Genomic DNA, 23,188 nt, shown 5'->3' on the forward strand with positions numbered 1-23,188 from the left:
TCTATTATTATAGTGAGACAGTCTTAGAGCTTATAGCAACAAGAGAAACTAAGGGTTTAGGGAATTTAAAGAGAAAACTTATAAAGGAAAAGGTTTTTGGAAAACCTTTGGAGTTATCTAAGGGGATTGGGAAATACTTTTAAATATCTTGAGTTTGAGTGATTCTTATATTGAGAGTTGGAGAGGTTGGGAAACACTTGGGTAGAAAATAGAGTTTGTTCTCTGGGAACTGTGAAGGCTATTTTCTTGTAACTCATTTGTAATCTCTTGTAACAACTTTCTGAGTATAGTGAATTGGAGAGCTGCTCTCTCCCTCAGAGTAGATCGTTTGATCGAACTGGATAAACAAACCTTCGTCTTTTTCTCGCCTTATTCTGTTATATTATATGTGTACGAATTATTATTGTTGTAGACCATTTATGTTGGTTGCTACTTTTCTTTGCCTCACAAATTGATACTGAATTTTGTCGTAATTAATAACAAGATTCACAACACATGCATTGGATAATGTTTCCCACCATTAATTTAGTGACATTTTGGCTTAAGCCAATAATGTCAACCCAAATTCAGCAACATGCCGATGTTTTCTTTAAACCTTGCCATTTAGTTAATAATAGAGATGTTTGCGACGCGGTTTGTGCGGGTTTGACGTAAAAAATCATCAGAACCGAAAAGGAAAAAGTGTGCGCGCATCGCAAAACCCTAAACCCTAAATTGTTCAGTTTTGTTCAGCTGGTTTTTAGAAATAAAGCAAAGCCAAATCAAACCAAACCAATATGGTTTGATTTCGTTCGGTTGGTTCGATTTAAAAAAAATTATTGAGTCATACATACACATATAGATGACAATATAACTTTGTATTTAATCATTTATGTGTTATCAAATAACAACAAAACTCATCATATTTGGCCAACAACTTTTCATTTAATATACAAAAATAAAATTAGATAAAAGGGAAATGAAAAACATAAAATAGTAGCATAAAACAATATCAAAATTATTATAATGAAATAGAAAAAAAAAAGGAGTGAAAGATTAGAGAAGATGAAAAAGAAAGTACAAAAGATAGGAGAGATTAGAAAATGAAATGAGCATTAAAAACGTAATTGGAAAAGAGAACAGTAGAATAAAAAAAATAAGATAAAAAAAATTTAAGAGACAAAAGACTAGAGAAGAAGAGATGATATGTACTTGGAAAAGAAGATGAGAAGAAGGCGTGATACCGATAGGCGAGATTTGAGAAAACTTAAACTGAAACCTTAAGTGTGAGAAAGAGAAAATTATTCATTATCATAAGGCTAATGTATATTAGGTTTGAGTTTGAGTTGGATGTGGGTTAAGTGAATGTTAGTTGTAAAGTAATGCACTTTGGTTCACTTTATAAATTACAAACCGCAAAGCAAATCGAACCGCACAGTTTTGTTATAAAATGACCAAACAAATCCGAACTAAATACGATATTTTATAGTTTCGATTTGGTTCAATTCAATTTTGCAGTTTTGTATTGGATCAGTATGATTTTGAACACCCATAATAAATATGTATATGGGCATGAGATTATGAATTGCATCATGATTTGCATTCATGATTATATGTCATGTTTCTAAACAACTTTATATTCATCACAACCACCATATTAAATTGTTTTAATATAATTTCTTTTAAGAATTGTTTTAATCTTTTTGTTGAACTGATTCTCCACCATGTTTTCGAAATGAATAAAGGCATATCCAATATACGGATTTTTCTTTAATTACAAAATATTTTAGATTAAATATGTTTTTGGTTCTAATAAAATTATAAAATTTTGTTTTTGTGCCTATAAAAAAATCAATAAACTATCAAGCCATTAAAATAAAATGCCACCACTTTTTCCATATTAACCTTTTTGTTTTTTCAAATTACAAAGTGAAAAGGACTTCTTTGTCATTTCATAATCAAGACATTTTTACGACTTCAAAACAAACCAACATGTGCCACATGTCCTCTTCTTCTCTCACTTTTCCCTCCTTTTACAAATTAAATTATTTCTATCTTTCACTCTCTCTTTTAAACACCTCATACATACACACAATTTTTAAATTATATTAACTCACCATCTCATTCTTTTTTCAAATTAAATACATTTTTCTTTTATATTTCTCTCTTTTCATTTCATCATTTTATCTTTTCTACCTAATTATTTTATTTTCTACTAATTACTTTTAATATATTAACATATATAATAATATAATATATAATAATAGTATATGATTATCATACTAATTATTTATTGGTGTATAAATGTATACAATATTGACATTTAGTAAATACTCATACATACAACTAACTTTTCAACTCACTGGTCATTATCAAAAAAATACATATTTTATTTTAATTAATATTTTCATAATTTGAGATTCAAAATTCTTATTTTCAAATGTGAAAAAAAATTCTCGCATGTCACTATCAGCAAAATACCTATATTATTTTAATTAACAATTGTTTTTATTTGAGACACAAAATTTTTATTTTTAAATGTAAAAAATTCTCTTTTTTTCACGGGGCACTATCAGCAAATACATATTTTATTTTGATTAAAATTGCCTTTATTTGATACACAAAATTCTTATTTTTAAATGTCAAATTTTCTCTTTTCTTTACGGGATTTTAATTAACAATTGTCTTTATTTGAGACACAACATTCTTAGTTTTCAAAATATTAAATTTTATATTTATGTCACGGGCACTATCAACAAAGTACCTATTTTATTTTAATTAACAGTTGCCTTTATTTGAGACACAAAATTGTTATTCTCAAATATTAAATTTTTTTCCTTTATCCATTTTAAAACATTTTTTTCTTATAATTATTTAATACAATTGAATTTATATTATCATTATTTATTTTATAATCAAATAACTAATTTTAAATTTATATGTATACCTAAATAAAATATATATCGTATTAAATAAATTTACCCGTGCGGACGCACGGGGTATTTTGCTAGTTCTATGTTATGATCCTTACAAAATTATTATGCATGTATTTTTAGTCCCTTATGTTAAACTACTGTGTATTTTTGAATGATTATTTTACAAACATGTTTAGAACGTTTTAAAAAAACTCCTCAAAAAAATGAAACTCAAAATTTGATTTCTAAATCAAAATTTTAATTACTTTTATCATTATCTTTTAAAAATTTAAAAAAAATCATATTTAATTTTTCCTAATTAAAATTTAGTAAAGAAATATTTCTTGGTATTCTAAACATGTATGAAAAATATTATTCAAAAATTTAAAATTTTAAAGGTATTTAAACCGTTTTTAAAACTTTAGAAAATAACATGGACTAAAACTGCATGCATACAATTTTTATAGAGACTAAAATATATTTTTTTATAAGGACTAAAAATAAAATTTGAGATATTTATAATGACCTAAAATATATTTAACTCAAATATTTAAAACTAAAAATGTTATTATTGGTGGAAGACCCCATGCATAAGTATGAACTAACTCAAAAATTTCTTAAACATTAATAGAAAATGATTTAAAAGGTAAAAAAAAAAACATTTTTCCATGATAATTTTTCGTTAGTTAATCTAAGACCTTATTATTAGGATGTCAAGTCTCTTATTCCAAAACTCCTTAATCCTTGAGAGAGTTAATATAAACTATTCTTGAGTGTCACGTTTAGGATTTCCTTCCTTGTCAACTTTTGTTTGAACTGAACTTGTAACCCTTCAGTTAGATTCGTTGGCAACATTTGTTGTTGCATTGGGGGTTATGTTGGTGATGATATTCAGTTGCTCAATATATTTCAAATGTTAGTAAATGATCATATAAGTCAACCCTGTTGGGAGTAGTTTGATCAAATAGTTTGACAACTTCATGGTTATATTCATAATCTGATACACTCAGATTTTGAATGATTTGATCAAAAGTTGAAGTTGGATTTTCTACATGTTTGAGCTTATCAACCAAATTCTTCATTTTGATGAGGAGATATTCCGTTTCGATTTCTCGTTTTCTAGCACTATGAAACTCAAATTTGAGATAAAGAACTTGTGAGCTTGTGTGAACATCGACTAGACTTTGAACTTCATTCCAAACTCCTTTTAAAGTTTCATAATGTAAGAACTATGTTGTTATTATCAGTCATTGAATCCATCAACCATCCGAGAATATCAGTCATTGAATTCATCAACCATCCGAGAAGTTGTTCATCACATGTTTTCTAATCTTCAAAGATGGGATTGAATATTTTGATTGATCTAAAACAATGGTAAATTCTTTAGAGCACTACTTCTTCCCTAACATGTAATCATCGAGCAAGACTCCTATGATTACGGGTTGCACCATTTATTTTCATAATGGATAATTGTCTCTGTCTAGTTTGAAAAAAATAGTGGATGAGAGATTATTTTTGTGGTTAAAATTTTTTGGGGAGTCCGGGCTGGGAAGGTAAGCAACAACGAGATTAATACTCCAGAATAACAAGAGACGGAGACGCCACATCTCCACCCAAAACCTTAAGACATTAGGTATATGAGTCACCTATATTATAAATCCAACATTCTACCTATTCATAGGTGATGTGTGAGACTTACCACTTACATTTGAACCCAATAATCTTCTCTATAAGTGTGAGTCTCCCACTTCCCTATAAAAGGATCCATCACAAGATTCAGCTTCCACTCTCCCAACAAGCCGAACCACGTCTCTGATACCTTTTGTTAGGGAGTCAGAGGAAAATGGGAGTAATAACGAATGTCTAATACTCCGGGATCACAAAAGACGGAGATGATACATCTTCACCAAAAACCTTAAGGTATTAGATATATGAGTCCCCTTTCTTATAAATCCAACGTTCTACACATTTATAGGTAATGTGATACTTAATCACTCACAATAGCACCCAACAAAATCGATAGTACATGATGACAGTGGTCATTACAAGATTTTTACAAGCCAATTCGGATGAAATCAAAGGAATAATCATCGAAAGTCAAGCAATAATGTGAAAGAATGAAACAAAGTTAAAAAGTATGAAGAAAGTGGACTTAAAAGATTTTTTAAGAAAAAGAGAAGGAAATAACAGCTTTTGCCTATGGATTTCACACGATGCGATCCATCCTATCATGGTGCAATACAAGGCTCATCGTGGCATAATAGTTCCTATTAGGGCACGATGTTGTGCATTGCTGTTGTTTCTCGGTTTTAGAAAAAATGCCATTGAGGAAATTATCAGCTGAGTCGCGGATCGGTATGGTTTCTTTAAGACGTTCCGCGGTACTGCCAGATTTATGCAAAGCAGCTCTTAAAAAACCCACGACGCCTCCAGGATAAAACAACCCATTTTAATACGATTCATACTTGCACGTGTGATGAATCGTTCTAAATGATACACCTTCTGATGGTTAAAAACCAGTCTTAGTATCTGAAATAAATCCAGTCGAAAAAGAAAAGAATATTTTGTAAGATGAAGCAGAGTAAGGGAGAGAGGAGAGAATTCAGATATGAATTCTGGAGTACCGAACAAATGAATGAAGGAAATGTATTTATAGGCAAAAAGGATCCAACCGAGTGGACCAAATTGTGGGCGAAAATATAGTGGGAGAGTTGAACCGGCCCAGTCAAGGTAGCCGTTATTTACTTGGTCAGCAAGCTTGGAGGACAAGTAAACCTAGTCAAAATCTAGGTTAAGACCTGGTCTTAGGACACGTCACCAATTCGTATAAATTAATATTAAATATTAATTAATTTCCTATTTAATAGTATTTAATTTTTTACCGAATTAATTAATTATTCAATGATAATTAATTTCCATTAATTCGGGTTCCCAAAAATTAATTCATGTAGACCGATCCGAACCGAGCCGAGCCGGGAAGACGGACGGACGGCGGCGGCGGCGTGCACGCGTGTGTGTCTTTTTGCACATTGGTGTGTCCTCACTCCTTTACAAAATTGTAGGTGTCCTTGGGCCCAACAACAATTGTCCAAGTTGGAATATATATACACTACTAATATTTGTGTTCCCTCCAATGTGGGACTTATAAATGAATCTTTTCAAATTCATCTCCATATTAGCTCTTACTTGTGTTCATTTATTGCTCATTTAATATCAATAAATCTTTCCAACTCTTCCTCCAAGTTATCATCATTCCAAGTATTCCAAAAATCCCCCACTTGAATTTAAAAGGTGATTTTAGGAGTACGTTAAACGTTTCTAAGATTGTGCATAAGCAAAGGTGTCTACGACTTGAACCTTTGCGTAGCAAGTAAGATTCCGATTCAACAAGAGTGACACTATTGTCTTGAACTCTATCTCAAACATCAAACCCGCACACAACCTTTTCTTAAGGTGTATTCTTAATAGTCTGTGCTTTTAATGGCCATGCACGTGTATCCCGATTTAGTGAAGGCTCTAGGAGTTCTGCCTCGAAATTCCATAGGAACCGGCCTCAGTTCCACAATCACATAGGCGAGTCTATCAAGAGTACTCCTGTAGCCTAGGTACCCCCTCATATAGAGTATAGATCACATTAAGAGTTTCTATTATCTCATCCTCTTATCACTTCAGGATTCATGCTTCTTTTATTTAGTTTAGCATGATCGTCTCATATCACTCACAACTTGTTATTACCCATTGAACCTATTTCTTAGGATCTCCAGTCATTTAGGTCGGGTTACCATCATGAGCAACTCACATTCCTATAGGCATTAGTCCCATCTTATATGATGTATTATATACGTTCTCTCTAGCTAATCCTTTCGTCAAAGGATCTGCTAAATTTTCATCAGTGCGTACATGATCCACTCTCACAGCTCCTTTAGAGATACAATCTCTAATAGTGCTGTGCTTTCTTCTAATTTGACGTCTTTTACCATTATAATAACGGTTCTCTATTTTTGTATAGCCGCGGTACTATCGCAGTGGATCAACACAGCTGGCATAGGTTTTTCCCACAAAGGAATCTCAGCTAGCAAGCATCTTAACCAACTTGCTTCTTCACTAGCATTTGCTAATGCTATCTCTTGCACCCAAAATTTGCCCTTTTTAGTTGATCTATAAGTTATCAAAGACGTTTATTTCGTTGTTCGAAAAGGGAAGAAAAAATAACAAAGAGTTTTCATGGTTTTAAGGAAATGTGACGTGAGGATGGGTTTATACAGTGGAAATACGAGAAAATTCACAAGTCTTATTCTGAAGGTGATATAAGCTGAGTTCCTGCGTGTGGCCCCGATTGTTTCGACGTTATCTACAACTTTCGTGTTTGACTCAGAAACCAATTCTATGAGGAAGGTTGTCGAATTTGCAAATTACTCGAGATTTCTCAGTGAAAAATGGTGCTGAATGTAGGTTTTCGGACACTAAAAAGTTCATATATCACAATCCGCTCGTCCGATTCCCGCGAGATTTTAACTATAGCTCCGCGTCATCATTACCAAGATTTCATATGTTCGGATGGAAGACCAATTATGCACTGAAAATTCACAGCATTTTGAAGAACGTCGTAATCTTTCGGTGAAAAGTGTATTTTCGGGTATGTCGCGACAAGTTTGAAAATTCATAACTTCTTCGATTTTTATCGTATGAAGTCCATTCTGGCGGCATTTTCTCGGAAATTTCGTTAGCTTCAATTCTTTGTCGCACATGCGTGTTCAGATTTCGAGCCAAAGGTTGAGTTTTATCGAGTTCTTTGAGCGGTGCGCATAAAATTCTGCACAGTCGCGCCAGATGAATCGGCCTTTCTCGTCATTAAAACGCGAGTAATTTCTTTATCGCTTATCGGATTGAGACGATTCTCGCGGCTATGAGTCACAAATTTAGTCATCTTCAAGTCGACGTTGGTCCCGTTTCCGAACTTCGCACGGATTCACGTTTCCTCGAAAAGGAGCCAAAAAGAGATAATTAAGGGCGTTTTGGATATTTCACCACTCACACTATATAAACTATTTTTCTTAACATTCTCTCATAACTTCACTTCACCCAAAATATAAAAAACACTTTCTCTCAATTCTCTCTCAATTCCCTTGGATCAAAACCACAAATATCATAAAACTTTCTTCAATCTTCATGAACATTCATTGATCTTCATCAAATTCAAGAACAACATGAATTGAAGATCAAGATCTCGAGTTCGAATTCTCCTCCTCTCCTACACATCTCGCGCGCCTCTCTCTCCTCTCCCCTAGGATTCACGTTTCGACTTCGCTTCGTGTTCGCGTTCGTGTCGTGTTCGCGCGTCGGTTTAGATCTTCATCCAGTAAGCTTTCGGATCTTGAATTAAGTGCTTAATTGTTGATCATTATGTGAATTCGAATCTAGATTCGTATTTTGTTGTTGATTAATGTTGATTGATGATGATTGATCGGTGAATTTGCATGTTGTTAATCGAATTGATAGTGATCATGTGAATTTTGGTTAGATCTAATGATTGTTGTATGTAATTGATGATTGTTGATGATGAATCGTGACATTCGTGCTTTGGATCTATGAATTGTTGGTGATTTTGTGTGGTTAATTGTTAAAATCCATGTATGTGACTTGTGGTGCACTCAAGGTGTTTGTACAAATGCGTTGCTAAATGCTTAAATCATGACTTGAGCATGTTGTGTAACTTGATTACTTGTGCATGTGTTAATTCTTGTGGCCTTTGTTGCATTAATGTGATCATTGGTGATGATATTCGAATGTTGAAATTGGATGACGCGTCACACTTAGCATAATTGTTGGCATTAGGTTCATTTGATTGGTGGAGTCATAGCTATTATTCATTAAGATGTTACATTGTACTCGATTATTGAAATCAATGCATGCTTGGCTTTGTTGATTTGATGCTCAATTCTTGTTCGCTTGTTGCTAATAACATGCCTTACGTCGGTGTTTGGTTTGAATGCTCCTATGTGCTTACTATTGCTAAATACCTTGATATTGTGTCTTGCTTTTGCTTCTGTTTCGTGGTGCATTGCATACGTTTTGATGGTCTTTCATGATGCTCTCAAGTTGGCATTGTTTCAAATTGGATGGAATTGGTTCCCAAACATAAAAAATAGCAAAAAAGTGATTTTCAAACAGTGGAACTGTTAGAAAGTATAGGATAAGTATTTTTAGTATCGTCTCCTCAGGGATTGATGCGATATTATCGCCGTTCTACAGCTTAGTGTATTTTGAGTTAAGGCTCTGGATGTGTTCAGTATCATGAAAGATAAATAGCATTAAAAGAAATTAAAGACAATAAATTCGGGTTTAAAAACGATTTGGTAAAACTGTGTCAAGATTAGTGTTCATTAGTTTGCTTCATATGTACTCTAAAGATTATATATATGAACCTATTCATGATTAATACAATCACGTATCCTCTCGATACTGTTTATCTCTAAAGCAATATCGTGATTATTATCATATTCACCGTCAGATGATCTCTCATGCCGACAATCAACATGATAATCTTAAAAGCCTGATACTTGTGAATATCAACTCACAAATCTATCTCTAGAGTTTGTTTATTGATAGATGAATATCTTTTAGGTCTAGCTTTGAAACATATCTCTCAATAGTGATCCAAAACAACAAATGAAACATAAATAACAAGATATTCACCATGTATTAATCATTAACCAAGTTCATACATAATATATCAAAGAAAGTACATATTTACAAACTAACTACCTCTAATCTTGACACAAGATGAAACTTAGCCCTCCATATCCATGGAAGCTTCAACAACAAGCAACAAACCAAGATTTAGTGACATCAAACTCAAGAAGATCAAAGAAAGATGTTTGGAAATCTTGATTTTCTCTTAAAAATGGTTTTTTTCTCTTCTTCTCTTGCCCTAACTTTTTTTCCAAATGTGTCTTATGATAAGAACAAAGCTAACCATGCTTAATCATCAATTTTATGTGGCTAAGAACAAAAGTTGAAAAAGTAGGTCCGCTGAGCGGAGGGGGTCCGCTGAGCGGAGCAGTAAAAATATCTGTTTTGTCTTCAAGGTCCGCTGAGCGGAGAGGGTCCGCTGAGCGGAGGTAAATTTTCTGCTCTTCACTGCCCACGTCCGCTTCAGCTCCGCTGAGCGGACTTGCTGATGGAAAAAACTGCTGCATCCCTGCCTGGGTCCGCTTGGACTCCGCTGAGCGGACCTCCTTGCATAAAATTTCTTCTTTTTGCATTCCATCCTCATTGCAAGCTTGCTTTGATCATTCTTCTCATTCCATCTTGCCCAAAAGTTGTTAAAACCTAAAGAAAACATAACAAGAGTTAATAAACTAACTTAATTTAGAAAATAAACATAAATTTATTTATTTACATACTATTATATCAAAAAGTAATCAAATTTGGCACAAGAGTTTCAGAAATACCACAAAACATATATACAAACTATGCACAAATGGGATTCTAACAACTCTCCCCAACTTTGATCTTTGTTTGTCCTCGAACAAAGCTAGCTCAAAAACATACATCATCAAATCACATGAGGTTAGCAACATCAATTGAATGGTTCAAACTTGAGTTACATACCTACAAGATAAGTCTTCCTTGCTTGTACAAGATTCTAACATGACTATGAACCACTTTCTGAACACAAACTTTCAACACAATTGCATTAAAGAGATAATGTTCATGAATGAATCACCTATGTTTCACTTCACAAAAATAATTGAAGGACAATTGCCATGATAGCATAAAGGACAAATCACACTCCCTAGTAATGATGCACATCCAAAACAATTCATATATTCATCTATACTATGCACACGAGACAATAGAGACAAAGATCACTGAGGACTTCATTTGGTTGTAACTTGGCCTGGGTTCCAAACAAGTGATATTATATGTACACGGCCATTGAAACAAAAAGGGTGAATGATCATGGAAAGCATTATTTATGTACAACACTACTAATATGTTACCCTTTTGTTTTTCACCATACAATGCATCCTTTCCTTTTCTTTAGATCATTAACACATATTTTTTTTTTTTTTTTCTTTTATCATTGTCTTTCCTCTTTTTTTTTTTTTTCAAAGAATGCATTGCACCACCACCACCATATTCTTTCTTTTCTTTATCTTTAAGAAACATCTCTCCCCAACTTTAAACATTTCTATCTATAAAGACATCAATGCTTTCCATTTAAGGTTCAAGTACTATTGGGTTAAGTGTTTACCAAAGAAATTGTCAAGTGAATCACTTCTCTTTATCAAAATTCATTGTGTTTTTCTTTGAGTCACTTGACAAAACAAAAATTTTAGGCTCAAAATTGGTTACAAAAGATCACACACTCACGGGTAGCCTTGTTTAAGGTGGTTTTTCTCATACTACTCAAAAAAAAAAAAATTGCCTCGATCCCTTCTAAGCTCTAATGTCTCATACAAAGCAAGATTAAACATGAATCATTTGAGTTAACATCAATCACTAGAACACTCTTATTTTTGTACACAATGGAAGTCCACTCACTTATCTAGTTTTGTCCTATTTTTGATTCAAACACAAACAAAATTTCTAAAATGCAATGTGATCAAAACTTTGTGTAAAGTCCTTAATTCATAGTCACCTTATAATCTACAAAGCAACAAAATACTTACCTTGGTATGAACATCATCAAGAATATCATCATCACCATCCAAATTTTTGATGTTGACACACCTTATCACTTTTTCTTCTTTAGAGCATCACTTCTATTCCAAGACAAACACAAAAAATTATATACACCTTAACATATAATATATGTACACTATTCTACTACTAAAACACAATATTATAACAACAAGAGCATAACTTGCCCACACAAGCACATAAACCAAATACTTAAACAACAACGGCATAAGTTGCCTACAAAATATGTTCGGGTGGCACCCACGGCCACCAAAGTACAACAAACCTCATCCTCATATGGATGGCACAAAAGTAGTTACTAATACTAACAAAGGTACTAGAAATTATGCTACTAGTTCCACAACATAAAAGTAAACAACAAAGTATTATAAAACTAAACATAAACAACATAAACAACAATAATAAAAATCACTGAAAATATCTCAATCCTCCTCATCATCCTGCTCCATGCCATCTCCTTCCTCTTCTTCCTCTTCACCATCCCCCTCTCTGAAAAATGGCCTCTCCGCAGGCCATGCACAATGAGCCTCATAATCCTCATTAGTAGGAAAAGAGGGAACATCCGCCGGGTTGACTTGGTGGCGATAGAGCTTGCATAGAGAATCATGAATCATCGCCTGCGATCTTCTGTTGGCATCAAAATACGCCCAATTGTACCTGCAAGCTAATTCTTCATTATACCTACCACCAGCAGGAGGAGCCATGTTCTGTGGCTGAGGATGCTGCTGGACACCTAGCTTGGGAGAGCAGTGCCTATGCACATAACCTGTGTCCACAACACTAGTGGATTTCATGCTTGCAACATTAGGGAACTCCACACCTGCATTCCTACACAGCCCCATAATCAAACTTGGAAAACCAAGCTGAGCAGACGGCTTTGTCCCTCTTTTGGTCCCACTTGAAGCCACAATCCTAATCTCCTCAGAAATGATTTGAGCCACATCCACCTCTCCACCTGTCATAATCCAAAACAAAAGACAAGACATGTCAATGGTTAGGTCAGATGTGTGGCTTCTCGGCATGACATTGTTCAGGAGGAACACTGTGTACAGCTGTGCCATTTGAGTCATGTTCTTCCTGTCCATCTTCTGAATATAACCCGAAGGGTTAAGAGTGAACCCTCGGTGCTCAAAGGATAGCAGATCAGCAATCTCCTGCATATTCCAAGTCTTTGCAGCCTTTTTTCTTGCATACTCACACTTCTCACCTGCAGCACGAGGAGACGGTCTTCCCAAAAAATTGTTAATTGCATCCCTTGAAAAAGAAATGCCCCTACCTCTCACATAGGACGTGTAAGTGTACACCCTTCCCTCAACCGGAATCGCATTTGCATAGAACTCGCGCACAAGGTCCGCATTGATTTGAGTATCTGGAGAAATCAGAGCTTCCCAATGGCGTTCCGCGATATTCTCCAGAAACTGATAAAAGTTACCTCTATGCGGGAGGTCAAACACCTTTTCTGGCCAAATCTTCCGACCAACCAATTTCTCAAACCTCTCCTGCTGCTCTGGTCCTAGAAACCTATGGGAATCAAAGGGTGGTGGCGGAGCAGCTCCTGAACTCGAGCCTGCCAATTGCCTAGCTCGCTTTCCCCGATCACTTCTTGACGACATCTACAAAAAACAACACAACATCGAACAAACATCGTCAAAAGCAACATTTATAGCATATTACAAGTCCATTGGTAGTATTAAACCAGGCCCTAAACCATTGCATACCCAACAGAAAACAGAATTGAAATTCTGCATTCAGCAGGGTCCGCTCAGCGGAGGGGGTCCGCTCAGCGGACCTGCGCAGAAAATCAAAAATTCTGCAGAACAGAGGTCTGCGCCAGGAACAACCATGGGGTTTCAAACCCCTTTCAAGCACAAGGAAGCAAGCATATAAGCAATGGAAAACAAGAATATTAACATCCAATTCAAGGAACCCTAACATTTACAATTTAATCTAACCTAAATCTAAAACCTAAACAGAATTTCTTACTAAAATCAAACCTAATACACAATCTATTCTTAATTCTACTACTAAATCACACCGATTCCTAAAAGAAACATATCTATGCAACCCTAATATGCTTTAAACAGAAAATTGCAACATTAAACACCACATACCTTGTCTGGAACTGAAGAGAACAAGATACAGCAGTTGATAGAAAAGAAATTGAGACTTGAAGGTTTGAAAATGGTGGAGATAGAGAAGAGAGTAAGTGGAGGCAAGTGAGATTCACAATTGTGGTGAGTTAGGGTTCTGAACCCGCTCAGCCACAGACTTCTTTCCTAAGTGGGCCTTTGGACCGGTTTGGTCCATTGGGCCTCTTTTTTTTTTTTTTCTGGTTTTTAGCAGGTCCGCTCAGCGGAGGGGGGTCCGCTGAGCGGATGACAGAAAACAGCATTTTTCTGGTTTTTTCTCAGTCTGTTCCACTCGATTCTTTCTCCACCGACTTTTCAAATTTCCCAAAACACATAAAACAGAGAATACTTACAATGTTGGGGTGCCTCCCAACTAGCGCTTTGTTTAACGTCGGTGAGCTCGACGGTCCGAGGTGGCTTTACGGATCAAAAATCGGAACGGATTCCGAATTTCGATCGACTTCACCACCAAGATACGGCTTGAGTCTTTGGCCATTCACGGTCCAACTTTCATTTGTTGCCGGATTTTCAAGCACAACCGCTCCATAGTCTTTTACTTCTTTGATTCGGAACGGACCCGACCATTTGGATTTCAATTTGCCCGGAAACAACTTCAACCTTGAATTGAACAATAGAACCATTTGGCCTTCTTTGAAATCCTTCTCCACAATCTTTCTATCATGATATCCTTTCACTTTCTCCTTGTAGATTTTGTTGGATTTATAGGCTTGTAATCGCAATTCTTCCATCTCAAGCAATTGCAATCTTCTCATTTCACCACTTGCCTTCGGATCAAAGTTAAGCAACTTCAAGGCCCAAAATGCCTTATGCTCCAACTCCACAGGTAAATGACAACTCTTCCCGTAGACCATTTGAAATGGAGTAAAACCAATCGGTGCCTTGTATGCCGTACGGTAAGCCCACAAAGCATCATCCAACTTTTGTGACCAATCCTTTCTTGATGACGAAACTGTTTTTTCCAAGATTCTTTTGATTTCTCGGTTGGAAACTTCGGCTTGACCATTAGCTTGTGGATGATAAGCTGTTGTTACTTTGTGCTTCACACCATATTGTTGTAAGACTTTTTCAAGTTGTGTGTTGCAAAAATGTGAGCCACCATCACTAATGAGAATCCTTGGTGTTCCAAACCTTGTAAAAATGTTTTTCTTCAAGAATTTGATTACGGTCTTTCCATCCGCTTTTGGACACGCTAACGCTTCCACCCATTTTGAAACATAATCAACCGCAACCAATATATACTCACAACCAAAAGATGAAGGAAATGGTCCTACAAAGTCTATTCCCCAACAATCAAACACTTCCACTTCTAACATATTTGTCAATGGCATTTCATTCCTTTTACTCACTCCACCACTTCTTTGACAATTATCACAACTTTGTGCATGCAAGTAAGCATCTTTGAACAACGTCGGCCAATAGAACCCGGATTGAAGAACTTTTGCCGCCGTTCTTTGCCCACCATAATGCCCACCATAAGGTGAATTATGACAATGCCACAAGATTCTCATTGCTTCTTCTCTCGTCACACATCTTCTTAGCACACCATCCACACCAATTTTGAACAAGTATGGATCATCCCACACATAGAATTTGGCATCATGGAGAAACTTCTTCATTGCACTTTTACTCCAATCTTCCGGCATCCAACCCGATGCCTTATGATTAGCCATGTCAGCAAACCACGGCCTTTCTTCCACCATGAACAACTTTTCATCCGGGAATGATTCCAAAACCTCTTCTTCTTTGTTTGTTACCTCTTCATTCACCAACCTTGATAAATGATCCGCTACCAAGTTTTCCGCTCCTTTCTTGTCTCTAATCTCTAAGTGGAATTCTTGTAGCAACAATATCCACCTAATGAGCCTTTGCTTTGAATCCGGCTTGGTAAGCAAATACTTTATCGCTGCATGGTCAGTGTAAACAACAACTTTCGAACCAATTAGATAGGACCTAAATTTTTCTAATGCATATACAATAGCTAGTAGTTCTTTTTCAGTTGTTGCATAATTAATTTGTGCTTCATTAAGAACCTTACTAGCATAATGTATAGCATGAAAAATTTTTCCTTTTCTTTGACCCAACACCGCTCCTACCGCATAATCACTAGCATCACACATTAGTTCAAAATCAAGTTTCCAATCGGGTGCTATGATTATGGGTGCGGTGGTCAATCTTTGTTTTAATTCATTAAAAGCTAAAAGGCATGCATTATCAAAAACAAAAGACTTATCTTTGTTGAGCAAGTTGCTCAAAGGCTTAGCAATCTTTGAAAAGTCTTTGATGAATCTCCTATAGAATCCCGCATGGCCTAAGAAGCTTCGAATTCCTTTGACATTTGTTGGCGGTGGTAACTTCTCAATAACCTCCACTTTTGCTCGGTCGACTTCAATTCCTTTGGAAGAAACTTTGTGACCAAGAACTATGCCTTCGGTAACCATGAAATTGCATTTTTCCCAATTGAGGACCAAGTTGGTTTCAACACATCTTTTCAACACGGCATCCAAATTCTTCAAGCAAAGATCAAATGAGGCTCCAAAAACGGAGAAGTCATCCATGAAAACTTCCATTGTCTTTTCTATGAAGTCCGAGAAGATAGCTTGCATACATCTTTGGAAAGTGGCCGGTGCATTACACAATCCAAACGGCATTCGCCTATAAGCAAAAATTCCAAAGGGACAAGTGAACGCCGTTTTCTCTTGATCTTCCGGATTGACCGAAATTTGGTTGTATCCGGAGTAGCCATCCAAGAAACAATAGAACTCTTGACCCGATAACCTTTCCAACATTTGGTCCATGAAAGGTAAAGGGAAGTGATCTTTCCTAGTAGCTTGGTTAAGCTTTCGGTAATCAATACACATCCTCCAACCCGTCACGGTTCTTGTCGGAATCAACTCATTCTTTTCATTTGTGATCACGGTCATTCCTCCTTTCTTTGGTACCACTTGGACTGGACTCACCCATGCACTATCGGAAATAGGATAAATCATTCCGGCTTCCAATAGTTTCACCACTTCCTTTCTTACAACTTCTTTCATTGTAGGATTCAACCGGCGTTGAGGTTGAGCTACCGGTTTAAAATCCTCCTCCATCATAATTTTATGCATACAATAGGCCGGACTAATTCCTTTTAAATCGGAAAGAACCCATCCTATTGCCTCCTTGTTAGCTTTCAACACATAAATTAATTTCTCTTCCTCCTCTTTAGACAATGAACCACTAATTATCACCGGCTTCTTACCACCTTCCTCAAGAAAAACATATTTCAAATGGGGCGGTAACATCTTCAATTCTAATTTGGTTTCTTCCACCTTTGGCTCATCTTTCAACTCCTCCATCTTTGCTTCAAAAGGACTTATCTCTTCAAAAACATCAAGATCTCGCAAACACTCTTCAATCTCTTTTTCTTCTTCTTCATTGAGAACATCAAGAGCTTTGGTTAATGTTTTCTCAAGAGGATTGAACACATGAGCTCTACTTTCAACTTGCATGATAACTTCCTCCATAGCATCAATTCTAAAACAATCACTTGTATCATTTGGATGTTTCATTGCTTCCGAGAGATCAAAACACACTTCCTCATCTTGGAACCTCAATTTCATCAAACCATCATCAATGTCTATCATCATCCTTGCCGTCTTCATAAAAGGTCTTCCTAGAATCAACGGGGTATCAACATCTTCCTCCATATCAATGACAACAAAATCAACCGGAAAGAAGAACTTGTCAACTTTCACAAGTAAATCTTCCGCTATCCCAAAAGGCATAGTTGTAGACTTGTCGGCTAATTGAAGTGTCATTCTTGTATTTTTCATATCCACAATGCCTAACCTCTTGACCATGGATAAAGGAATCAAATTGATACTTGAACCCGTGTCAACCAAACCTCTTCCAATATGAATGTCACCAATAGTAACCGGCAAAGTAACTCTTCCTGGATCTCTTTCCTTCCTTGGTAAAGTACTTTGAATGATGGCACTACATTTAGCATCTAGGACAACCGTTTCGGGCTCAGTGTAACTTCTTTTCTTTGTGAGAATGTCCTTCATAAACTTGGCATATTTTGGCATTTGCTCTAAAGCTTCTCCAAAAGGAATATTAATTTGCAATTGCCTAAATATGTCAAGAAAACGAGCATATTGTTTCTCATTATCTTTCTTCGAAGGCGCACGAGGGTACGGTAAATTACGAACGGGAGGACTCGTAACTTTCTTCTTTCCCTCTTTAATCTTTCTCTTTTTCTCTCTATTTTTTTCTTCTTCTTCCTCACTTTTTTCTTCACTCTCATTTTCAACTAAGACTCCCTCATTTTTCTTTGGTTCTACTTCACTTTCCATCTCTTTCTCCTTTTCTATCCTAACTTCCTCCTCCTCGACCTCCTTCTCCACTTCACTTTCAAGCACCCTCCCACTCCTAGTTACAACCGCTTTGCAATGCTCCTTAGGATTGGTTTGAGTGTTTGCCGTGAATGATGGTCCGGTTTGCTTCTCGGCTAATTGTTTTGCAAGTTGGCCGACTTGAGTCTCTAAATTCTTTATTGCCGCTTCATTACTCTTTTGATTCGCCATTGATGCTTGCATGAATTGATTTAGAGTCTCCTCCAACTTTGAAGGCTTGTCTTGAGAAGGTGGTTGTTGTTGATAAGGACTTTGTCTTTGTTGATAATTATCTTGTCTCCACCCTTGGCCATATTGCGGTGCATTAGGCCTTTGTTGGTATCCACCTTGGTTTTGGTAAGGAGCTTGTCTTTGTTGATAGCCTCCTTGGTTTTGATTCGCCATGTAATTCACTTCATTCACCGGTGGACAATATCCGGTAGGGTGGTCTCCACTACAAAGCTCACACGAAGCAACTTGTTTGTTCTTGTTAGGATCATGTAATTCCTTGAGTTGTTGAGGTAACCTTGCCATTTGTTTTGTAAGCTCCTCCACTTGTTGAGAAAGAAGCTTGTTCTGAGCAAGAATAGCATCATTGGTTCCTAATTCAATAAGTCCCGGTTTCTTTTGAACAACTCCTCGGTTATGTTGCACCTGATGATCATTCCTGGCCATTTTCTCAATTATCTCTATTGCCTCCTCTGCTGTCTTAGCCATCAAAGAACCTCCAGCAGTAGCATCCAAAAGAAGCTTCGGTTGAGGTTGTAAGCCATTACGAAAAATATGAATCTGGGTGAGTTCATCAAAGCCATGACTCGGACATTTTCTCAACATTGACTTATACCTTTCCCATGCTTCATTAAGAGTTTCATTCACACCTTGAGAAAACACTGAAATTGCTGTTTTTGCTTCAAGCAACCTTGACTGAGGAAAGAACCTATCCAGAAACTTTTCTTCTAACTCATTCCAATTTGTCATGGTTTGAGTAGGTTGATCAAGGTACCAATCCTTTGCTTTACCAATCAGTGAGTGAGGAAATAATCTTTTAAACACTTGCTCTTCCTCCCTTTCAGGTGCTCCGACTGCTCCGGCAATTTCATAAAACTTTGTCAAGTGTGTATATGGGTCCTCATGATCAAGTCCTGCAAAGGGACTAGCATAGAGTAGTTGAAGAATGCCAGTCTTCATTTCAGAATTTCTTGCATTGTTGTCATTTCGTGCAAACTGGGCTGCTCTTCTTGGACTGTTAGCACATGGTGCTCTTGGAGGTGGTGGTGGTGGTGGGTCTTGTTCTCCATGCCCTGCCATCTCTTCTTCTATAACTTGTGGTGTTGATGAAGTAGTTGCTTCTTGGGCTAATCTTCGTTCTTTGGCTAGTTTCCTTCTTCTTCTGGTTTTACTGTTCAATCTCCTTGCAGTTCTTTCAATTTCTGGATCAAAAAGAAGTTGATCTGCTGGGACACTCCCACGCATAAACCAGAGCTGAAACACTAACCAAAAAGTGAGCAAAGACTAGGTAATAATAATAATATTTATACTCAAAACACACAAAAACTATTGCTATGCTTATAATATCTTAACGCCAATCCCCGGCAACGGCGCCATTTTGTTAGAAAGTATAGGATAAGTATTTTTAGTATCGTCTCCTCAGGGATTGATGCGATATTATCGCCGTTCTACAGCTTAGTGTATTTTGAGTTAAGGCTCTGGATGTGTTCAGTATCATGAAAGATAAATAGCATTAAAAGAAATTAAAGACAATAAATTCGGGTTTAAAAACGATTTGGTAAAACTGTGTCAAGATTAGTGTTCATTAGTTTGCTTCATATGTACTCTAAAGATTATATATATGAACCTATTCATGATTAATACAATCACGTATCCTCTCGATACTGTTTATCTCTAAAGCAATATCGTGATTATTATCATATTCACCGTCAGATGATCTCTCATGCCGACAATCAACATGATAATCTTAAAAGCCTGATACTTGTGAATATCAACTCACAAATCTATCTCTAGAGTTTGTTTATTGATAGATGAATATCTTTTAGGTCTAGCTTTGAAACATATCTCTCAATAGTGATCCAAAACAACAAATGAAACATAAATAACAAGATATTCACCATGTATTAATCATTAACCAAGTTCATACATAATATATCAAAGAAAGTACATATTTACAAACTAACTACCTCTAATCTTGACACAAGATGAAACTTAGCCCTCCATATCCATGGAAGCTTCAACAACAAGCAACAAACCAAGATTTAGTGACATCAAACTCAAGAAGATCAAAGAAAGATGTTTGGAAATCTTGATTTTCTCTTAAAAATGGTTTTTTTCTCTTCTTCTCTTGCCCTAACTTTTTTTCCAAATGTGTCTTATGATAAGAACAAAGCTAACCATGCTTAATCATCAATTTTATGTGGCTAAGAACAAAAGTTGAAAAAGTAGGTCCGCTGAGCGGAGGGGGTCCGCTGAGCGGAGCAGTAAAAATATCTGTTTTGTCTTCAAGGTCCGCTGAGCGGAGAGGGTCCGCTGAGCGGAGGTAAATTTTCTGCTCTTCACTGCCCACGTCCGCTTCAGCTCCGCTGAGCGGACTTGCTGATGGAAAAAACTGCTGCATCCCTGCCTGGGTCCGCTTGGACTCCGCTGAGCGGACCTCCTTGCATAAAATTTCTTCTTTTTGCATTCCATCCTCATTGCAAGCTTGCTTTGATCATTCTTCTCATTCCATCTTGCCCAAAAGTTGTTAAAACCTAAAGAAAACATAACAAGAGTTAATAAACTAACTTAATTTAGAAAATAAACATAAATTTATTTATTTACATACTATTATATCAAAAAGTAATCAAATTTGGCACAAGAGTTTCAGAAATACCACAAAACATATATACAAACTATGCACAAATGGGATTCTAACAGGAACCCGGTTCCTAGCTTTGGGGAACCGGTTCCCATCCATCAAAGGCCAAAACGAATGGCAGAAGGGTCTGGAACTCGGGTTCCCATATAGGGGAACCAGTTCCCATGTTTGTTTTCCTTTCTTTTTCTTTTCCAACTTCAATCTTTCGTATCTTTTTACTCGTAACTCCGATTTGCACGTTCTTTATATCGTCGGAAAGCTTGTGAAACGTGCTATCTCATGAGATGATTGGTATTTACTGATTGTAGGTTATTCATGTTTGTTTTCCCCTTTACATTTTTTGTCCATTTCATGTGTGCGTTAATTGTTCATTTTCTCTTAGCTTATAATGCAATAACGCAATTCCGATTGCGATGTTTGTTATCTCTAACTTGTGTACTAGTGTGCAAGGCATTTGGATAGTCACCGATCAACGTTTATCACTTGAGTGTTCCACTTTATTTTCGGGACACAATCTCATTCACTCGCATCGTGTTCTCATATTGGAGACACGTTTCTTTTGCTTTATATCTGCTTGCTTGGTTTGCTTGTTCCTCTTGCAGGTGTATTGTGATTATGATCGATGCATACGTCGATGCGTGATTTATTTTCATGACGTCGACCATTGTTTGCTTACATGGCTAATTGGTGTGTTGACTATTTGCTCTTGCCTTTGCTAGCTCGCTTGCGGGATCTCTGGTTTTCTTTCTTATTCTGCTGCAGTTTACAGATCATAATCCGTTCGGTATTAATCCCATTTCATTTTATATTTTCTTGCACTTTAACGCTTTTTCGCATCATCCTATAACATGAGAAGTAGGACTTAGGCATTCATCTGGCCAAGCCCTCGAAAGAGGCTCTGTTTTTGTTGGTGTGTTTATATTTGTGCTTTGCGGCAAGGAGTCACGGTGTAATAATACCTTTAAAGGCACTCCGTTAAGTCTTCATGGAAGGCATGCAGAAAGGGTTAGCAATCAACCTCCGCCCAGTCTCATCAAGTCCGTTTAGTAAGCGCACGCTACGCGTTGCTTGCTTTTAAACTAGCACAAGATCCGGTTATCGAGTATGTTAGGTAAAGGGTTCATGCAATCGAACCCTCGCATTTCCTATAGCTCACGTTGACCTACGTTGATGCTCGGTGTATGCACGCGCTGTTTTCCTTTTAGATCTGTGATGGCTTGGTTGCTGAGAGGGATTCGCTTCTCTTGTCTATAGCCCGATCGCTTTGCGCGAGGTCTAATGCTTGGTTGACTCGGGTGATCCGCTCCCCTTGGCTATGGCGGGACCGCTTTTCTACTACTCGGCCTGCGCCGGTGGTTTTTTTTGCTTTACGAGCGGAGCTCGTTTGTGTGATATTCTTGTGTGTTGTTTTTGTTTACCCCTATAGGTTGCTAGCTTAGTTTAGACTTGTACCCTTTGTATGATAACATAGGTAGCAAGCTTTCCCCCTTAGCTTAGGTTTTCCTCATGCATTCTTTAAAACACAAACCAAACTCTTTGATTTTCCTTTCTTAAGAGCTTGTTATTTCCGCTCCATTCCCAAGCGTAAGACTCCAAAGTTCGAGTAGCGGAGTGCGAATGTAACTCGTTCACCTAAAAAACACAAAACAAACAAAAAATAGTTAGCCGAGCTACGGTACCTCTGATTCCTTAAAAAGGATACGTAGGCAGCGGGGTAGGGCCCGTGCGAGTATAACTCTTTCTTTTCCCTACATTTTACATGCATTTTAGTCTAGGTTAGCGCAGTTTGCTTACACACTGTTATACCCCAAAATTTGCCCGCATCTTTTTTCAAGAAAACTCCAATCTGAAAATTAAGAGTCTCATATAATCATGGATTTTTATTTCAACAAATATCCCGACATATGAAATACTTAGTTTTTAGAATTTTTCTTATACAGTAATTTGGCTTGCAGTTGAATTTATTCTTACGCAAACTCCAAATACTGTTTATTACTTCACACATGCTATTTATTTAATTACAGATAAATAGTGCTGACACAATTGGTACAGAGTTAAATCTTTTTGCAGGCGCAGAATCAGGAAACTCAGACTGTACTGGTAACAAGCAGATTATTATTATCTTTTGTTTCCCACTAATTTTTGTACTATATTCCATTATTTTCAAAAATATTTTCAAATCTCTTTTTCAAA

Source organism: Vicia villosa, linkage group LG5 (assembly GCF_029867415.1).
Source record: "Vicia villosa cultivar HV-30 ecotype Madison, WI linkage group LG5, Vvil1.0, whole genome shotgun sequence".
Taxonomy (NCBI): domain Eukaryota; kingdom Viridiplantae; phylum Streptophyta; class Magnoliopsida; order Fabales; family Fabaceae; genus Vicia; species Vicia villosa.